Genomic DNA, 21,820 nt, shown 5'->3' on the forward strand with positions numbered 1-21,820 from the left:
CAAAGGCCAACAGTACACGAGTCACAGGCATATTCTTCCTCTCAGTATTTGAAAAGTTTCACTTGGCATCTTCTTTCCTTCATTGTTCTAACAAATCTATCCAGTTACACATAAGCTTCAATACTAGTCCATTTCAGAAGCCCCTGATTATATTTTCTTTTTGCCTGACTGCCCAGAGGTTTTGTGAAGTAGTCTATTTTCAAAACAAAAAATATTTTTTCAGATAAATGTTTAACTTTTTTTATGAGTGGAAATCACCAGCAAGGCTTGTTTTAGATACAGATTACTGGGCCCAATCCCTACTTTCTAAGTCAGTAGGTCTGGGGGCGTGGATTCTAACAAGTTCCCAAGGGATGCTACTACTAGTCTCAGAGTTCAATGCTAACGGGGGCAATGGCTTCCTGTGACCCAGCCTCAGATAGGCTGCTATGCACTCTATCTGCTACCACACCATCTGATAAACCCTTTGCCCTGACTCTGCAGGAGGCTATATTCCATGTGAGTAGAAGATAGTGAAAATATGAATATTATCATTTTCTATGAGGAATCTTGCTAAGTTTATTTCTAACCTCTTTAGTGATTATTTTAGATTTCTTTTTTGGCCCACTTATTTCACCCTTTACACATAAATGGCCACAAAATCCTATAGATTCTATAATCTAAATATCTACAGAGTCTCTTTCCTTCTCCATCTCCTTTCCTATTTCTTGATTCAAGTGACCATTATCTCTCACCCAGAAGTCTGCAGAGTAGTTTTCTATTTGGTATTCTTTTCTTACTGTTCTCTAACTCATTTTCAACCCACTATCAGAACAAGTTTCCTATAACAGAAATTGAATTCTAAAACTATGCTGCTCAGAATTTCTCCACTGTGTTCCTTTGGCCTTCGGCAGAGAGCAAGAAGTAAGGTGATGTTTAGGGGATATTCATTTTTCCTTTCAGTCATCCACTTCCTTCCTCCAGTCATACCAATGCTCATTCCACTCCAGACCAAACTTGGCAGAAGGAGATTAAACTGGCCAATATCTTCTACTTAAAACTGTCACTTTTCATTTTAGTACTGTGAACATTTATAGTTACCTACTGTTTGTACTGCTTTGTGCCTTTTCACCAATTCTCACAAAAATCAGGTGGAGCTACTAGGGAAAGGAACAAAACATAGAATTAAGTAGCTACCTCAGGTTTTTCCCAGCTAGTTAGATAAACATGGAAAAAAAAGCATGCCTGTAGTTTCATGTGCCATTAAACCTCTGAATATTCTCTATATATTTTTCAAATACATGAGTTAGGCAGTAGAGATTAAAAGAATAAACCCTATCTTCAAACATTCTTGATTAGAAACCTGGTTCTGCCATGAGGTAATCATGAAAAAGTTACTTATCTTTTTGAGCCTCTATTTAATTAGCCTGAATTAACATTTATAGATTTTATTATTTTTGTAATGATCTTCTTGCAACATAGCATTCTAAAATGACCCCGGTGACCGCTGCTTCCTGGTATATGTGCCCTTATGAAACCTCCTTTCCCCTTGAGTGTGGGCAAGATATGTGACTTTGTGTTTAATTAATGGAGTAGAGCAAAGATTATATGATATATTCCCACGATTATGCTGTGTTATGGATAGAGAGATTTTTGCAGATGAAATTTGCTATGGTTTGGATGTTGACTTTGCCCCATAAGGTCTATGTATTGGTCCTCAGTGTGGTCCTGGGACCTTTAAGAGGTGGTGCCTAAGTGAAGATCCTTGGGTCAGTTGGGGGTGTTCCTTCAGAAGAAATTAGGGTATTTATCCCTCTAGAGAGAGTTGTTATAAAAGCCTGAGTCTGGCCCCATCCAGTCTCTCTGGCTTCTTTCAAGAAGCAATCCTCCTGTGTACACTTCAGAGCCTGCAACATGCTGTTTGGACTTTTCAGTTTCTAAAACTGTGAGCCAAATAAACCTCTTCTCTTTTTGAAATGCCTACCTTTGGTATTTCATTATAGCAATGAAATAAAAAATTAAATTAAGGTTCCTGATCAGCTTGACTTTGATTTAATCAAAAGGAGATTATCCTAGATGGGACTACTGTAAATAAGTAGTCCTTTAAAAGAAGGTTGTTCCTTTCCTGAACTCTGAGACTCCAGAGAGCCGAGGCTCTCTCTCCTGTAGACCCTGAAGAAGCAAACCATCATCAACAGATATAAGTAAGTAAATTTTGCCAGCATCCACATGAACTTGCAAGAGAAGCCTGGGTCTCAGATGAGACTGCCACCCCTTGAATGCAACCATGTGATATCATGAACAGAGGAACCAAACTTTGCCTAGACTTCTGATGCATGGAAACTCTGAAATAATGAATGTACTTTGCTTAAGCTGCTAAGTTTGCATTAATTTTTATGCAGCAATAGCTAAGAAATACATCCCTTTTTCAATGTATATCACCAGCCAATAATCCCTGCTTCAAAACCAGGTAGGTGGTGGGGAGGATAAGGACCAAAAAGTAGGCTGCAGATTGGATGGAAGTAGTTTAGGAGCAATCACATCCTTAACTATTCCTAACCCTGAACAGGTAGAATGGTTTTCAACAGTGTTGCTCTGAGGAACTATGAACTCTGGGGGTGTTTGGCTTCCCAAGGTGCAGAGGAATGGTAAGATGGAACTAAAGGAAAATCTTCTTTTTTTTTTTTTTTTTGCTTTTCTCACAATAATGCCTACTTATGGAACTCAGACAAAAGCAGGCAGCTGGGATCACTCAAGTATTAAAGTATCTGACAACCAGGCAAGAGTAAACCCTGAGCTGAGGTCTTTGGGGTTGGGGGACACAAGCAGTGCTATGACCCACTTTACTCGTCCTTTAATGCCTATAATAACTATTAACTACGTAAGTGCAGTTAGTTAATAGAGATGGCTATATCAAATAATTGTCATAGGCAGTACATGTGTGGAGAAATGGAGCTAGGCATGATGGGACAATATTCATAGTCACAGCTTAATCCTGCCACTCATTGGCTTCGGACTTTAGTCCCTCACAGCACCTCTTTGGAATTAAATTTCCTGAAATTGATCCCAAAGAGCTTGGATATTTGAGGGTTTCTAGTTTCTTCAGAAGTATACTGCCTTTGAAATATAGAAAACAGATGAAAATTCAAACAGTTATGGCTAAATTAGAAGGCCCAGCATAAACAGGGAATGAGCCCTAAAGTCTCTTCTGGCATCTTCCGATGTTGCTATGCCTCTACAGCAGAAGCTGGCAGAACTATAGACTGGAAAGATGCATCCACAACTTTCACTCCAGCTAAGTTGCTCTAAAAGAGCTGAATCATTGGAAAAGAATCCCACCTTTCCAGTATTCTCTACACTGCAAGTAGGCTGGCCTTTCTTAAGTTCCTCAGACAGGCTGAGGATTCTCATGTATGTAACAAGATGCTTTCAAAATTCTCTCTTTGTTATTGACTTTGAAGAATTTGATAAGAATGTGTTTCAATCAAGATCTCTTTATTTTTATTTTCTTTGAGGCTTTTTTGGACTTCCTGGATAAGGAATAATTTTCTGTCATTATTTTTTATGTACACGTTCTACCCCATTTTCTCTTTCCAACTCTGGCACTATAATAGTGAATATATTGGTTTGCTTCATAGTGTTCCTTAAGTCCCATATGCTTTCACTTTTTTCACTATTTTACATATAAACATCAGAGCAGAAATAAGTGAAATAAAGACTAGAAAAATGTCAAAGAAACTAAATATTTGCTTTTAAGAAAATCAACAAAATTGAAAAATCTTTAGTTAGATCAATTAGAAAAAAAGAGAAAAGACTCAAATAAATGACATTATAAAAGATAAGACATGATAACTGTTACCACAGAAATAGAACAAACGTAAGGGACTACTATTAACAATTATATGTCAACTAACTGGATAATTTAGGGAAATTGGATAAACTCCTAGAAATATACAATTTATCAATGCCAATCACACAGAAATAGGAAATCTGAGCAGACCAATTAATAAATAAATCAGTACTAAAAAACTCCCATCAAAGAAAAGCTTGGGATCTTCTGACTTGACTGGTTAATTTTATACCAAACATTTAAAAAGGAATTAACACTAAACCTTTTCTAGTTGTTTAAAAAAAATGGAAGGTGAGGGAACAGTCTCAAGCTCATATTAGGAGCCAAATAGTACCTGAATACAAAAGTCAGACATATATATATATATATATATATATATATATATATATATATATATATATATGAGAGAGTTCAAACAATTCAATAGCAAGAAAACAAATAACCTATTAAAAATGGGCAAATGACCTGAATAGACATTTCTCAAAAGAAGACATACAAATGACTAAGAGGTACATGAAAAAATACTCATGATCACTAATCAACACCTATTAGAATAGCCATTATCAAAGTACAAAGTATAGTATTTGTGATGATATGGAGAAAAGAGAACTCTGCAAACTGTTGGCGGTAATGAAATGGATGTAAATGGATATAGCCACTACAGAAAACAGTATGTAGCTCCTCAAAAATTAAAAATAGAACTACCATATGATTCAGCACATCCACTACTGGGAATATATAAAAAAAGATAGTCAAGTCAGTATATCAAGGAGATGCCCACATTCTCAGGTTCATTGCTGCATTATTTATAATAACCAAACTAAAAAATCAACCTAGGTATCTATCAATGGGGGAAATGGATAAATAAAATCTTACACACACACACACACACACACACACAATGTAATATTATTTAGCCTTTAAAAAGAAAATTCTTTCAGATGCAATAACATGGATATCTGGAGGACATTATGCTAAATGAAACAAACCAGGCATTGAAAGACAAATATTACATAATCTTACTTACATACAGAACCTAAAAGCCAGACTCATAGAAAAGAATGGTAGTTCCCAGAGTAGTTGGGGTGAGGGAAATAAGATGATGTTGGTCAAAGGGTACAAACTTTCAGTTATACAGCGTGAAATAAGTTTTGGAGCTCTAAAGTACTGTTCTGTGACTATAATTAACAATACTGTACTATATACTTGAAAGTTCCTAAGGGAGAAAAATGTTAAGTATCCCACATACGATGTAACTATTGAGGTGATGGATATGTTAATTAATTGGTAATGGTAATAATTTCACAATATGTTTGTACACCAAAACTTCATGTAGTATACCTTAAATATGTACAATTTTGGTCCATTTCAATAAAACTGGAAAAAATATAATAAAAGGCTGATTTTAGGCTACTTTACAGACTACTGAGAATAGCAGGGAAGGGTAAGCAGAGCACAAAGAAGAAGCTATTATAATGATTAGGACATGAGAATAAGAGGGTCCTCAGTAGGACATATGTGGTGGTGATGAAAATTGATTGGATGCTGGATAAAGTTTGGAATTAGTATATGCTGATGATTTTGCCTGTAGATATGTGAGAGAGGGGAATAAAGGCTAACTCCACATTTAATCAAGTTCACGGGGTGTCCTGTTGCCATTAATTCTGTGCAGTAACCACCTCAACCCCTGTCCAACCTCTACTTTATTTTACTACTCTCGTTTTCTAACCCTACAGGTGCTCACATTTATTTTCCTGAGTAACTCAATGTGACCTCTCTCCCATATCAGGCCTGCTCTCTTTGAAGTTCCTCATACTCCACTTCTACATGCCTTTTATGCTCCAAACTTCTGTGTTACATCAGAGCCTATAAATTTCCTGCATAATATCTGACTGGTTATTTTGCAAAAGATAATGAGAACCAAATTGCTAATTTGAAAACATCACACACTCCTACCACTGCCATCCCATATATTTCCATTTTTTAAGATTCTATATCTGCCTTATCCCATAACCATGAACCATTCAGCAATTTTAGGTAAACTGAGAATAAATAGTGAAAGATTTGGGGGCATGCCCACCCCCTTTCAAAGCAGGAGATAGTTCATTTATTTTGTCCTCAAAGCAACTTGATTGGTAAGTATTATTATTCCCACACTACAGAAAGAGAAATTGAGGTTCCAAGAGTCTTGTGGAAAGACATAGCTTGTAAATAACAGAGTTAGGGTCCAACCCAAACCCGCGTGACATTCCCTTCCACACTATGCTCTCATGAAGCAGAAGAGTGTGTAATTTCTGGGTTATAAGGACACCAAGTATGGGCTTATTTTCTAGATGTGGCAATTTTCTGTTACATTTAAGCTAAAACCCGACAGAAGAAAACTCAGAGTACAGTTACCTACATTCATTGGTGTTTGAAACAGTTTTCCAAATGGCTCTCACTTCAGAGATATACCCAAACTGCCTGCTTCAGAGTCTAGAAGGCCTATGGACACATCATCTCCTGTGGACACAAATTCTGAGATATTTTTTTCCCTTGGAACAGTTGGTATTATTCATTTGGCATAAAATCAGGCTAGAAGGTGAAGTGAGGTGTCTCCCCTATCCCTCTACCAGACCTGGGAACCTAGAAATCTGATGTTTACTATTTCATGGAAAGAGCTTGAGACCTGTTCATATCTGTCTCTCTACTCCTAATGTGACTATACCACATGAGGCCCACTCTGATTCCATTTATTCTTCACCTCTGTCTACAGTTTCAGGGGAAAATGGACCTTCAGTGAACCTATCTATTTAATAGACCATGTCAACTGATGTATCTGGGGCTGTAAAACAAAAAACAGACCTGTGATTTCTGATGCTCATCTGGATTTGCAAACTGCTTTTCAGCTATTAACTTTATTTTTCCTGATTAAGAACAGAGACATTATTGAAGAAAGGCGATGAGAGAGGGGAAGGAAATAGTAATAAATCTTATCCAGGCAACTTTCAACCCCAGGATTATGTCATTCAATCAAGATATGCTTATATAGGCAAAGATAATAGTATTTGTTTCCTTCCCTTAGAAAATCCTTTGTATCAGAGCTATTTTTCATGTACTATTAAAGTTTGCACTTTAGTTCACATTAGCCCATGTACCACTTAGAAAAAGCCAACTACCAGAAATACGTATTCATCATTTTGGACATTTAAAAGATTGTCTTATATGTAAGTAATATTAAATTTTAGATTTTTGTATGCTACTATTAAACTTCTTCCACAAGCAAAGAGCCATACCAGAATATTAGCTACAACTTAATTAAAGTTTGCTAACATTCAAATTAATTGATTAAAAGGTAACAAGAAATATATGTTAAAACATTACATAATATTTTTAAGTAATAAACAATCAATGTTAATTTTTTTTAATTTTTTTCTAGGCTATTTTTTAAATCACATATGTACATTTGCTAATAAAGTAGAACAATATTATAGCAAAAGAGAATTAGGATGTATTCAACAGGTGAATATAGAATGAGATCTTACATGTATTGCAGGCAGGAATCATACAAGAATATTGGAGAATAATTTTGCAGTATCTAATAAAATTTGTGACATAGCAATTCCACTCTAAGTATAAACCTAGAGAAATTCTGTCAAATTTGTACTATAAGACATGTATAGAAGTAGTCTTTATAGTGTTATTCAAAAAAATTAGAAACAATCCAAAAGTATATTAACAAAAGAATGGGAAAATAAATAATGAAATATTCTACTACAGTGAAATGAAGGATCTAGAGTGACATCTTTCAACACAGGAATTGTCACAAACATACCATTACATGAAAAATAAACTTAATAAGGACATATAAAGTATCCTTACATGTTAAATATATATGAAGTTTGAGAGCATCCAAAACATTTTATATGTTGTTATGACTTTATGCACTTATATTAAATGTATAAAAATTAAATGAAAATGTTATACTTCAAATTCATAATTGTTACTCTTGAGTATGAATGACATTTAAGTTAGGTCTCCTAGAAAACAGCCTGATAAAGGATTAAAGGCTGAAAATTCTGGGGAGATTGAATCTCAAGGTAGCAAAAGTGAAGGAAAGGCAAACTGAGATGGGAAATGGATGGGGACAAAAGTAAGGCCATGTTTTAACTGCACAGGAAGTCAAAAGAACCTTTCTTGGAATGATCTATCAGAGAGGAAGGGAAAGCAAAAGAATCTTTTGGGTTCCTCCAGTTTTCTTGCTTTTATTTGTCAGAGGTAACCTCAGAAAGCTAATTCTCTGACACTTCCCGGGATCTGTCAGTCTCTTTGGCAGTTGCCAGAGCAGTCAACTCCCATGATCTGATGCTTCATTCAAACCTGGAAATGATAAGGGGAGTCATAGATTTCTAGTTGCTTTTCTTGCTGGAGTATAACTTCTGCCAGAGAGAGCATTGAGGTAGCACTAGCAGCTCAGGTAAAATAGCCAAAGGCTCAGGAAATGGACAAGGAAGAGAAAATCTGAAGAGCAACATCAAAGTATGCCATATAATGGGAGATGTGATTGGAAGGTGTATATAAGAAGATTCAGCTGCATTAATAATGCTTAAGCTGAGTATTAGGTCCATGGGTATTTGCTCTATTATAATGATAGATAGATAGATGTTACATATTAAATAATATATCTAAGAATGTTTTGATGCAGTTGAAATGGCTTTAAAGATGCTTTACATATTAAGCTAAGTTTTAAATCTTGTAGGAACCATATATTTTCCACTACTATTCTGTTGGGAATTGTGAAACTTAATAGAGTTTATAAGGATGTGCTGATTGATTATAGAAAAACAAAGCAGCAACATTTTCTTACCATGTCTGAGTGAGGAGTAAGCTTATTTACACCCTTCCCACAACAGAGATTTCACTGAAGAGGGGAAATTTTGAAATGGTTCCCCAAAGATAAGGGAATTTGGGGAAAAGTTATTAGGGAAGAGCACTTCATATGAAAGGAGATGTAGAGAACTAGCTCAGGGAACAAGGAATAATTAACCATTTCATTTGCCTTGTGAAGGAAGTAATGGACTATGGTTAGAAATACACATGAGTACAGAATGCAGAAAAACTAGCCTAGCTAGTCTATGTTTCACTGACAAGAGAGGGATTAAAATTTTCTTAACTACATTTTCTAGCTCTCCACATTTTGGTGCAGTCTTATGTCTGCATTTTGAACAATGAAATGTGGAAAGATGGTTCTTCCAGATCTGGCCAATAAAAGCTCCATGCAATATTTCATGTTCTCTCTCTCTCTTTTTTTTTTTTTTGCTTTTCTCTTTTTGTTTTATTTTTTTATTTTTTTTATTGGTTGTTCAAAACATTATAAAGCTCTTGACATATCATATTTCATACATTAGATTCAAGTTGGTTATGAACTCCCAATTTTACCCCAAATACAGATTGCAGAATCACATCGGTTACACATCCACATTTTTACATAATGCCCTATTAGTAACTGTTGTATTCTGCTACCTTTCCTATCCTCTACTATCCCCCCTCCCTCCCCTCCCATCTTCTCTCTCTACCCCATCCACTGTAATTCATTTCTCTCCTTGTTTATTTTCCCATTCCCCTCACAACCTCTTATATGTAATTTTGTATAACAATGAGGGTCTCCATCCATTACCATGCAATTTCCCTTTTCTCTCCCTTTCCATCCCACCTCATGTATCTGTTTAATGTTAATCTTTTCTTCCTGCTAACCTTCTTGGACTATTCCCTGAAGACCTTAAAAGAGCGTACTACAGGGATACTGCTACATCGATGTTCATAGCAGCACAATTCACAATTGCTAGACTGTGGAACCAACCCAGATGCCCTTCAATAGATGAATGGATAAAAAAAATGTGGCATTTATACACCATGGAGTATTACGCAGCACTAAAAAATGACAAAATCATAGAATTTGCAGGGAAATGGATGGCACTAGAGCATATTATGCTTAGTGAAGCTAGCCAATCCCTAAAAAACAAATACCAAATGTCTTCTTTGATATAATGAGAGCAAATATTTCATGTTCTCTCTTTCTTTTTATTGTATATCATTTGTATGATATTATAGAGGATACAAATTACAGTAACAGAGAGCAAATCAATAGTTTCTTGGGAATGGAGGAAGATGGTTGAGATGAAGGGTTATAAAAGAGAATGAGGGGGCTGGGGTTATATCTCAATAGTAGAGCACTTGCATAGCACATGTGGGGCACTAGGATTGATCCTCAGCACAACATAAAAAATAAAATAAAGATATTGTGTTCATCTATAAGTTAAAAAAAAAGAGAGAATGAGGAAATCTTGAGGGGTATGGATGTGTTCCATGTCTTTTTTGATGCATTAAAATTATACAAAACAGTGAGCTTTATTGTGTTGTGTTTGTATAGATACAAAACATATTTGGGTTATGTTTTATTTTGCTGTGCTTGCTGAACAGATACAGGATATTCAATAGAACTCTCTGGGGCCTCCAAAGAGAAAAACCACTAGATGGAAGAAATGTGGGTCTCTGAAGGGATGGAACAGAAACTCCAACCTGTTCTTTTTATGTACCCTCACTGGTCAAGCCATAACCAGGCAATAAACTTTTGTTGAACCATTGAAAATTAATGTTGGTTTTATAGCAGTTAGCCTATCCTAACAAATATACTATATGATTGCATTATTTATGCCCATCTCTTACTGATTAACAGTGAGATCTTCAAGAGCAAAAACATACAGTTCTTCATCCAATAAACCAATACTGACTAGCATAGAGAATAAAGAAATATTTATTGAATTAATAAATAACCAACTAAGGGAACAAAAAGGACTCACATATTTTCTTTATACCCATTTCTTCTTCAACCACGAGCAGATAAAAAGTTTTTAAAACATCAGAAAAATAAAATAATCAGAATTCCACTATTTCTCAAGTAATCTGAGTATCTGACAATATGTTGAAGTATAAAAAATAAAGATTGGGTCTGGAGGTTTCCAAAGGCATAATCACACAACCTTCAAAGCAATAAAAGAAAGACCGTTTTTCATCCATCATTCTCATAATGAAAGAGTGAAATTATTCATGTTCAATATGTCTGAAATAACTTTTATTCCTGTTTTCATTTGAAAGAAGGAAACAATGGAGTCACTTTATCAAGGCTACTTTGACTAGATAGTCATTTTGATAGATTTACCTGAGATAGCCACGTATCCCAGCTGAGTAAAACTGGGTTAAAATGGCCTGAAATGTGCAAGTTTCCCACCTTCTTCTTTTATTCAAAAGAAACATTTGCAACAGATTAATCATATACAATCTTAAGAGATTTTCAGTTTAAGACTACTTGTATAGATTTTTTGAGTGCTCAAAGAATCATTAAATATATAATTAAGAATTCCCCATGGGCAGTGAAGATAAGTAGATTCAACTATCAAAATACTGTCCAATATCTTTCATTTCCTAAATACCTTTGAAGCCTATAAAAAGAAGAAATGCCTATCTTAATTTTCAAAACTTAAAATGCTGCCTATTATCATTATTAAGCAGAAGTTTTATATTTTGATTTAAAATAACATTAGTATTACTTTCTTAGTTTTAAAAGAGAAATCAGAGAACTTGATGCTTAGATAATTCAGTCACATAAAATTTTTAAAGAAAGGGCAGATGTTTTGTGTCTCCTGGTCCTTACTCCTGCCAGACCCTGACCTCATGCCTTCCTCATTCCTGTGCCAAAGGATGGGGTGAGGATGACTGTCACATATTTATTGATGTTAAAATCAGATGAAATTTTAATAGATTAGGAATTATGTGAAAAGTCCCCATATCAAAACAACTGCCTTAAAAACATCAACCTTATAATGCCATTTATTCCCTCCATTATTATCCTGCCCAACTCCCATCATTCTGTCAACTTTTTTTGCCTGAAAATTTTTATGCTAAAGCAACTTCTGATTTTAAGTTTGATAATTTGAGTTTCTAATTGTAGAACATCTACTATCTCAGCATGTGACTAAAAGTATGCATTTTCTTAATATTCTTTCCTGTATATTATTCACATTGTGAATTTTCTTTATGATTTCCATCTTGGCAAAAAAAAAAAAAAAAAAAACCCCAAACTCTCTTCAATTATAGCAAAAGTTTCCAATAAATTTCTTGAAGGAAAACATCTTGAATTGAAGTGCTGAGATGAAATTGGCAAAGTACATTTATGATTCCACTGATTGACATGTTTAAACTCACATTTAATGCCCCAAAAATGTTAAAATATACATACAATTTTAATATTTTAGTAATTCAAGACTGAGACATGGATCTCAGTCAATCATTGAAAGCCAATTACTTTAATTTTGCAAATGCATCTGGTTTGTAAGATTTGGGGCTGTGGATGTCACAAGAAAAAGAGGCAAAAGTTTAGATCATAAAGGAAGCAATGAAAGTAGGGAAAGATGATTCTGTAATTAGGAACTTGAATTTAATGCTAGTGCAGGATGTTGTTAGTGTGTTAAATTTAAAATGTCTATAAAATCAAACCTAACTTCTAAAAGAAAAAATTTATCATAGAAAGAAAGTTCTAATAGTGTCACCATTGTTTGAATCAAAAGAAAAGCAATAAACACCATAGAATAGAAGTGCTTTCTGCAGAACCACTTCATGTCTCCTCATACCATGTTTAAAAATGGCAATGAAACTAAGGTTCAGAAGACAGGAAAGAACAAATGAAATACTATCAAGACACATTTCCATCTTGGAAGACTTTGCGCTCTGTTGTTTTTATGAAAAGGATTACTCTGTTCTGAATATTTCTATTGAAAACTGTGCCCAAGAATATATTCCAGGTTTTACTAACATGAACAACTGGAATCCAAAAATAGTAGGGCAGGGGGCAGTGGAGAGTAGAAGAGATTTTTCAATGTGTTCCCTTGATTACATATGAAGACTGATGATGGAATGCTTTTATTATTTTCTCTCATGATTTATGCTTACAATTATTTCGTGAGAAATGACATTTTACCAGAATAAAATAATGCTATAACATGGATAAATATTAGTCTGAAAGAGAGGGAGGCTCCCTGAAAATTTTGACAGGGTGGTTATTCTGCTTTTCTTTCCTTCTCTATGATCACTCTATGTGACTATTTATACCAAAGTTTTCCCAATAGCCCAAGCTCTAACTTTATACATCCAGAATTAGATTTCTCATTTGTTTTATATCTGTATATCTATATACCATTCCTACCTGACATTTTTTTCTTAACATCTTCTAAGTATCTCAGACTCCACTGAACATCTCTCTTCATCATCCTCATTTTGTTTTATGATCATTCCAAGAAGGTTTGAAATTACTAATGCTTTCAGAAACAGCTCATCATTGATCTTCCTTATAAGGAATCAAAATCTCTTTACACCAAGAGATATAAACTGCTAATGAGAATTTTAGGGTGAGTTTTTCACAGTAGGTTCTGTTCTCACAACAGTGAACGGTACAATCCTCTATACTCTTTCTAATGTATTAAAGTATATAATGTTACAGGTTCTTTTTTGACACTGTTGGCAAAAACTGTAGCTATTAACAATCTTCTATTAGAAGCAACACTAATTTTGTGAATAGTCAGGTAGATGTAGGTTGGTTAGGTAAATGGGTAGAGGAACTGTGTTCCACAGCTATCAGTGATTTATAAAATAAAGGAACAGATGGATGAATGGTCGTTAATTCTCAGTGAGGTGAGAAGGGACTAAAATGGAGTTAGCTGATCTCTCTGCTGGGGGCTCTTTCTTGGTCTGTTGCAAATATTTTTTTGAAATTTGGTGAACAATTCTATTTCCAAATATATTGCTCCTTTATATAATTTTTGTCAATTTTAATATTCAGGAAATATGGCCATAAAACTTGTGTTTGGAAATAATAAATGTTCACATCTCACATGTTTCTGTTAGGGTATTTTAAAATGTTCTGTTAAGGAAAGTACATTAAATGTTCAACAGTAAGTCTGTTTCTATTTAACTTGCATGTTACACTTCTCAGTCTTCTCCTTTCTTAACAGCAACATTCAATGAAGTTGACCACCTCCTTCTTGAATATTTTCTTTATTTGGTTTTACATACCACACTCTTTTACTTCTCTCCTCATATTATTAACTGCTTCCTCTTCATCATCTTTGGTCTATGTCTGCTCACCCTCTAAACCTTGTTCTGACTCAGGAGCCAATCTTCAGCATTCTTATATATTTACAATTTCCTGTGGTCTTAAAACTTTAACCATCTACATATATCACTGATGCTCAAAGTATTTTATTTCTATTTAAATCTGCAAAGATGTTTAATATGAATTTAGAATTAATATGTTTAAAAGTAAAATTCCTAAATTTCCCCTCAACTCTGATCTCCTGCAGTAAGCTTCATCTATACCAACAACTCATTTGTTCACTTGAGGGCCAAAAACCTTTACTTTTCTTGATTCCACTCTTTTCCTCATTCTTCTCCACCAATATTATAGGAAATCTTAAAGACTCCATCTTAAAAATATTTCCACAATACTACTAATTCACACCATCTCTTTGTGTTCCAATTTTCTCACCCATATCTAATTCTATGGTCTTGGTAAGGTGGCATCATTTCTCACCTAGATTATTGTAATGATTTCCTAATTGATTTCATTCCTCCCTCCCTCCCTTCCTCCCTTCCTTCCTTCCTTCCTTTTTCTTCCATATGTATAGTCTATTCTCAACAGCCAGAGTGACCATGTTAAAATTTAAGTGAGATCATATTCTTCTGCTCAAATCTTCCAATGGTTTCCTGGCTTTCTCAGAGTTAAAGCCTAATAAGCCTTAAGTGATCTGGCTCCTCAGTTGCTCTTAACCTCTCTCTGCCACTCTTCTTTTCATTCACTGTACTTTAGTCATGTTGGTTTTCTTGCTTTTCCTTTAATATATGCCTAGCACTCTGCCACTTCAGGGCTTTTGTACTGACTGTTTTCTCTGCTTGGTATAATCTTTCTCCAGTACTTCCAAGTCTCATCTCTTAATTTGTTCAATTATCTGTTCAGTTTTCACCTTATCAGAGCACTCTTTCCTGACAATGTTAATATAAAATAGCAACACCTCATTTTCAATCCTGCTAATCCTGGTTAATTTTCCTCTGATACCCTTTAAAATCATTAGGTACTATATTTTCTGTTAGAAAGGAATTTCTATCTCTACACCCAGTTACTGGCTGTGGAGAGAATCTCCTGGAATATTATGATAATATGGAGGCAAGAGACTGGCAGAAATAAGAACTAAGCAGTAGCACAGTGGAAAAGAGTTTTCTCTCTCTGCAGAGCTTAGTTGCTGAGCAATCAGCTCTCATGGATTCCATATTGTCTTAATGACCCTAGGAGGGATTAGTGGAAAGGTACAGAGAGATTTGTGGGCTTTTATTATTTGTATGTGAGGTACTAGAAATGGAAATTTCAATTATTGTTAGCAAATTTTCCTTTACTCTTTGCCAAGTTGAATTATACCAATAATCTAACTATAAGATTTCCCCAAATAGAGCATGTATCCCAATTGTCTAGGGCAATTCTTTGGTTAGGATGGCTGTTCACATGTCCATACCCAGTTCTTATCCCCTTATTTTAAGGCAATGGTAGAATGAGTTGTAAATGCCATAAGACATTGTGAGTCCAGGAGCTGGCACCAGGCCTGCCATGGCTCACCTCCAAATCACTGGCTTGCCTAAAGCTACATGCCGATTCTGGGCTCATAAAAGCAACACTCTGGCACAGACCACTTTAGAAATTAGTACCCAAACTTCAATTTAAGGGATTTGAGAAACCACAGAAATACATTTTTCTTTCCATTTCCAAAGGTGGAAAAAGTGGAGGATATTTTTAAAGGATAAGATTTCTAAGAAAGTCCTTAACTAATCCCTACTTACTGCCACCAGGGCCCACGTTATCTCCATAATTCCCTGACAGGATTGTAAAGTAGAAGTATGTTTTTGTATCCTCTTCTTCTGGGAGCCCTCTCTCTCTGTCCTCCCATCTCCAACCAAGGGACAGTGATTGCCAACTCTATTCTTTTCAGTTGCCATTTCCTTCCCCCAGTCCAAAGCTTCTCATAGAAAGCAATCTGTTATCAATGACTTATCAAATTAAGACACTTACTTCATTTTCTCTTTGTGAAATATGTTTTAGCTTTACAGTAGGTGAGTAAAAGTTACCATGAACCATCAGGAAGATGAAAGTTGAAAATAGAGGCAATTTAGTTCAGGTGCTGGGGAAAGCAAGACCCACAGGACAAAACCTTGTCAGTAAAACAAAACCAGGACAGGAGCTATGCTGAATCAGAGAAAGAGGTAGTCATTGAGGATGGTCCATACACAAAAATGGTTTATGGTCAAATCCAAGATTTAAGAGGGGGTAGGGGATTGAATGGATTATGGTTTGGGGTAACACATAAGAAATAGGGCATGTATATTGTTGGTTTGGATGATGTCCCAGGTTTGCAAGGGTTGAAAATAGGAAGGTAGGGAGCATGGTTGAAGATGATTCTCTTTGGGAAATTAGAGATTCCTGCAGTATGGATACACTTCTGTTATTCCTATAAAGAGGACTGACATTTACTAAGCACTTTCTCTGCAACAGGCTCTGTGCTAAGGTCTTTACTTGCATTATCTCATTGAATTCTTGCAACAACCCTATGATGTAGGTATGTTTATCCCCATCATTCATTCAAGATCACTATTTATTGCATCCAGGTTTTGATTCCAGCTCTGGCTGATTCTAGAGATAACACACACTAAGTACAGTTTCATGACTTCAATATGGTAGAATGCTGGATTAACACACTGCCTGCTTTAGACATACAGAAACACTCCCAACTGTCTGAGTGAATGGAGAGGAATCTCCTTAAACTCTCTGTCATGTAATACTGTTTCTTGGAGACTTTCAATGATTCTCATGATTTTCTGGGTTCTATAATGATAATTTATCTGTTTTTAGGTCTCAGAATTTAATGAACTGCCATGGTTTGAGGAGAATAAAATATGGTTTCTAAAATATTAGCTTGGGGATGAATTTAATATACCTTTTAAACCAATCCAGATGTGCCTAATGGAGACAGTTTAAATGGGTATCACCATAAATAAAACTATTACAAAGGCTTGGGTGGTGACATTTTTATATTATAAATTTTATCATCTCCTAATAACATGCCAGGCTTACCAAATTCTCTACAGGGATTCCTGATTCCTCGGTAACTGTGGCCCAGGGAACATACTGCCCAAATCCCCAAAGGGAATTTTCCTAATAATTAGAATATGATGCCTAACTCTCTAATCCTTCTTTTGGAACACATATTGAATCAATACTTGCCTTGTATTTCCTTTTCCAGGGATGTATGCATTATCATATCATTTGCTAGCATTTATTCATTCAGTACAGAATGGGCCATGCCTTGAAAGTTGACAGTTAACAATGAGTATTGTGTCTTGGAATGTTTATAATCCAGAGTGGAAGTCACACTGTAATTAGTTAATTTCCATGAAAGAGTCCCATACCATCTTTCCAATAATCTTTCTACTAATAACTTTAATCTTTATAAAACTGCTTTAACTTCTACCACTGAGGTGGGAACTGCTCTTGGGTCTCACTCAGATGAAAAAATTTCTTGAAAAACTTGTACTTCTTGATCATATATACTCCACTTTGATAAGGAATAAATTTATTCCAGCTTCTGTTTATGCCTACCATTTATACAATTTTCTCTGGAAATTTTTTCCTTATATTTCCTTTATCTATTCCTTGCCTTCCCCCTAATCCAAGCAGAGTCTTCTTTCTTCAGAGAGTTTCTCTAAAACTCTTCCTGGCATAAAGGAGTCCTTTTCCTAAATTCCCAGGACATTCATTATCTATGCCACTTTTCATGATTTTTAGATTATTTATCTCTTGTTTTAAGTACCTGCAGGAGGTTTTACTTTTTTACCTTTATATTCTGTTATTTAAAAAAGTACCTCCCATATCCAGAAAATGTTTGATATTTATAAAAACAGATATTTTCTATAAATTTTATGATTATCAGGCTCAAGTTTAAGTAGTAAATCTTTCCAAGCTAAAAACTTTGTGACAATTATCTTTTGTTCAGGAAGATTTGCACTTAGACTCAGGATCAGTGTTTTTCTTTTAGATATCTATGCATCAGATCACAAGCTCAACTTTTTTCAGCACTGGTTCCATGCATGGCAGTATATTAGGAAAAGGATGCAAGGAACAAGAAATAAGGCTTGTGGTTTCCAAGACTGCTCCAATAGTTGATACTCTTGGAAAAGTAGTTGAACGTTTGGTACAATGGATTATGTAGGCATATAAATGACACAGAATAAGGGATTTGGATGAAAGTGCAGACCTCCAGGAATTAAGAGAAACAGAGACCCTAGGTTCATACTAAGAAATGTCAATTATACAATAAAAAATAAGTTGATTTATTGATTCATTTGATCAAAGACTATAGAACTTGCAAGTATCCAGATCATATTTTAGGCAGTGAGGGAATCTGGAACCAAAATAAGAAAAGAACATCAACAGCAAGGGTCAAGAAATCTTGGCAATAATTTTAGGAAATAACACTACAGTGTCCCTGGGGTAAGTTGGTTCTCAGTAAATATTTGATGAATAAATGAATAAACAAAAAGTACACATCAGGACCCTATAACCTAAAAAGGAACCTTGGCATATGGATGCATTCTTTGCCTTGCCCTTGCCTTAGCTCTGTATCATAGGATGACTAATGCCTGGAGGCTGTTTTCCAGGTGACTGTGGATTCAGAAGCACTGATAGAAGACCAGATCGGCAGGGTAAAGCCAGGATATTTCTTCCCCTCTATCTGGTTACAGGACCTCACAAACAATGTTTCCTCCCTTTCTCCAGTTCTCATTGGAGCAACCCACTGAGGTCTCAGTAGTAACACTGCCTCCTACCTTTGTTTCTCTGGTCCAGCACCGTCCAATGGAAATATAATGTGAGTCATCCAGGTAACTTTTAATTTACTATTTCTCACATTCAAAAAGTCAAAATAAAAAGGTAATATTAGCTTAAACACTAAGTTTTATTTAACTCAATATATCAACATATTATTTTGTGTATTCAATATAATAATTATATTGAATATAATTTATGTATAAGTAAGCTATTTTATATTTTTTCATATTTTACACCAAGAACACCAAGAATCTTTTTACACCAAGAATATTCTGCAGCATATTGCCACACATGGCAGACTCTGACAGGAATCTGCTGTATTGCTTTCAGTAAGAGACCTGACTTGGCAGGTCTTAACTCTTTGTACTTGGTCCTCCACCAACTTTCCCTCTGTGAAGTAAGAGGAGAAGAACTCAATTCAGCTTGTGTGTTCATAGAAAGCAGGAAGGAACTGCAGTGTGTACTATTTCAAATCCTTAATTTTTACAGATAGTGAAAAGGAGGTCCACAGAGATTAAAACATTTGTTCAAGATCATGCAGCAAGTTAATGTTTCCTTGTCTCTTGGAACACTGTTCTTTTATACTGTCACATGTATTATTATCTTAAATCCTAGATGAGAACCTCAAAATTATATTTATTTAGCAACTTGACTCCCCAATTCAGAAGTTCACATACTACTTGGCCCACCAACAACTTTCGACAGCTTATTTGAAATTTTACATGTAGTCTGAATTTGGGTGTAAAATAACAGGTTAAGATCTGTGATGCTGCATGTAATATCATGGGTACTTGGGTACAGTGTGCTTAGAGCAGGGTTGGTGAAAGTGCATTGTTCTCTCTCTTTTCAAGCCAACTGTGGTCCAAAGTATCTTTTGTGGGATAGTGCTGAGAATGGAAATGCTAGGGAAATGGAATAGAATCCTTCTCAAATAACAAACTAGTTTTTAAGTTTGAGAATAACATTTGTTAAGATTTGAGGTAACAAAATATATTAGGATCCATTCACTGGATATCTTTACCAGGCTTCAGGGCAGACAATGAAGAAAAAACAGTATTAGATTTTAAGTTTCTGCCTTTATGGAACTTAGATGCTGGAGTAGAAGGATCTAATAAACAAGTGTCAGATTAAAAAAATTAAACCAGTGATAAATGGGAAAAAGAAAATTATCACTTTGCTATGATAGAGAATATTGGGGTAATTACATTGGGTAAAATGGCTAGGGAAGATCTCTCTCAGATGATGATAATTAAAGCTGAGTCCTAAATGAAAATACCTTTGTCACTCCCTATAAAGAGGGGGAAGCATTCTAGGCAGAGAGGAAAAATATAAAGTTGCTGAGGTGGTAAGTTCTAGGATCTTAGGTGTGTATGATAAACTGGAAGATTTTGGAGTATAAGTGATTTTGTTCACAGGAAAGTAAAATCAGTTTCAATTGAAATTTGACTTACTCTCAATTGAGGTGAGTAAACTTGGTAGGATGTATTGACACAAGGAAACAAGTCTATTAACATCTCTGGCTCACACATAGTTACCAGAGGCTACCCACATAGTGCCCTAAAGGCTGTGGCAAAGAACAAACAAACAGAATAAAATGAAAACAACCAGAGTAAGTACTCTAAAAGTAAGGAGGAATATTCCTTCTTAACAGAAAACACTATTTTGAATAAAGAGAGATTATAGAGGGAAAAGGGCAATGATCCCTTCACAATCCTCCTTCTGAGCACTCATAAAGGTATGTCACCTCCAAGGGTAACGTCCATGGATGTTTCATGGATGAATCTCAAATTTAGCATAAAATTAAGGGAGAAAGAAATGTCCCATGGTTCCTAAACCAAATGTACATCAGTCTCCTTGGAGAGTTTTATAAAAGCAAATGTTTTCAAACTGTTCCCAGACCTATGAGTCAGAATATCTTGGGATATAGCCTACAATTCTATATATTTAATTATTTTTTAATACAGATTTTTTTATATGTTCTAATTAGTTATACATTACAGTAGAATGCATTTTGACACATCATATAAATGGAGTACAACTTTTCATCAGTCTGATTGTATGTGATGTAGAGTTACACAGGTCATGTAATATGCACATAGGGTAATAATGTCCATTTTATTCTACTATCATTCTTACCCCCATGCTCCCTTCCCTCCCTTCTGTTACTCCAAAATACCTGTATTCTCCCCCCCCCCTTATTGTAAATTAGCATCCTCATATCAGAGAAAACATTTGGCCTTGCGGTCTTTGGGTCTGGCTTATTTCACTTAGCATAATATAATATTCCACAGTTTCATCTTCTTTAATGCTGAGTAATATTCCATTGTGTATATATAGCACAGTTTCTTTATCCATTCATCTGTTGAAGGGCACCTAGTTTGGTTCCATAATTCAGCTATTGTGAATTGAGCTGCTAGAAACATTGATGTAGCTGTATCACTGTATTATGCTAATTTTAAGTCCTTTGGATATAAACTGAGGAGTGGGATGACTTGGTCAAATGTGGTTTCATTCCAAGTTTTTGGAAGAATCTCCATACTGCTTTCAATAGTGTTTGCACCCATTGCTGTCCCACCAGCAATGTCTGCATGTACCTTTTTTCTCCACATCCTCAGCAACATTTATTATTGCTTGTATTCTTGATGATTGCTATTCAGACTAAAGTGAGATAGAATCTCAGTGTAGTTTTGATTTGCATTTCTCTAATTGCTAACATTTTTTCATATATTTGTTGATAGATTGTATTTCTTCTTCTGTAAACTGTCTATTAAGTTCCTTTGCCCATTTATTGATTGGGTAATTTGGTTCTTTTGGTGTTAAGTTTTTTGAGTTCTTTACAATTTGATATATTTTAAAAGTCCCCCTAGTATTTATTATATACTCAACCCTGGAAAGCATTGCAATCACCACTAATAAGAATACAATATGTAAGAATAGTAATATATAATAATACGTTAAAATAATATATGCATGTATGTATCTATATGTGCATATATATATTCATGTATCTGTATATATATATGTATATATATATA

General features: G+C 35.0%; 1 pseudogene; it reads right to left on the reverse strand.

Moving 5' to 3' along the window:
- Positions 1-21,820, reverse strand: part of LOC107137624 — a 115,767-nt pseudogene that overhangs the window by 61,710 nt on the left and 32,237 nt on the right.

This window comes from Marmota marmota, unplaced genomic scaffold (assembly GCF_001458135.2).
Source record: "Marmota marmota marmota unplaced genomic scaffold, marMar, whole genome shotgun sequence".
Classification (NCBI taxonomy): Eukaryota; Metazoa; Chordata; class Mammalia; order Rodentia; family Sciuridae; genus Marmota; species Marmota marmota.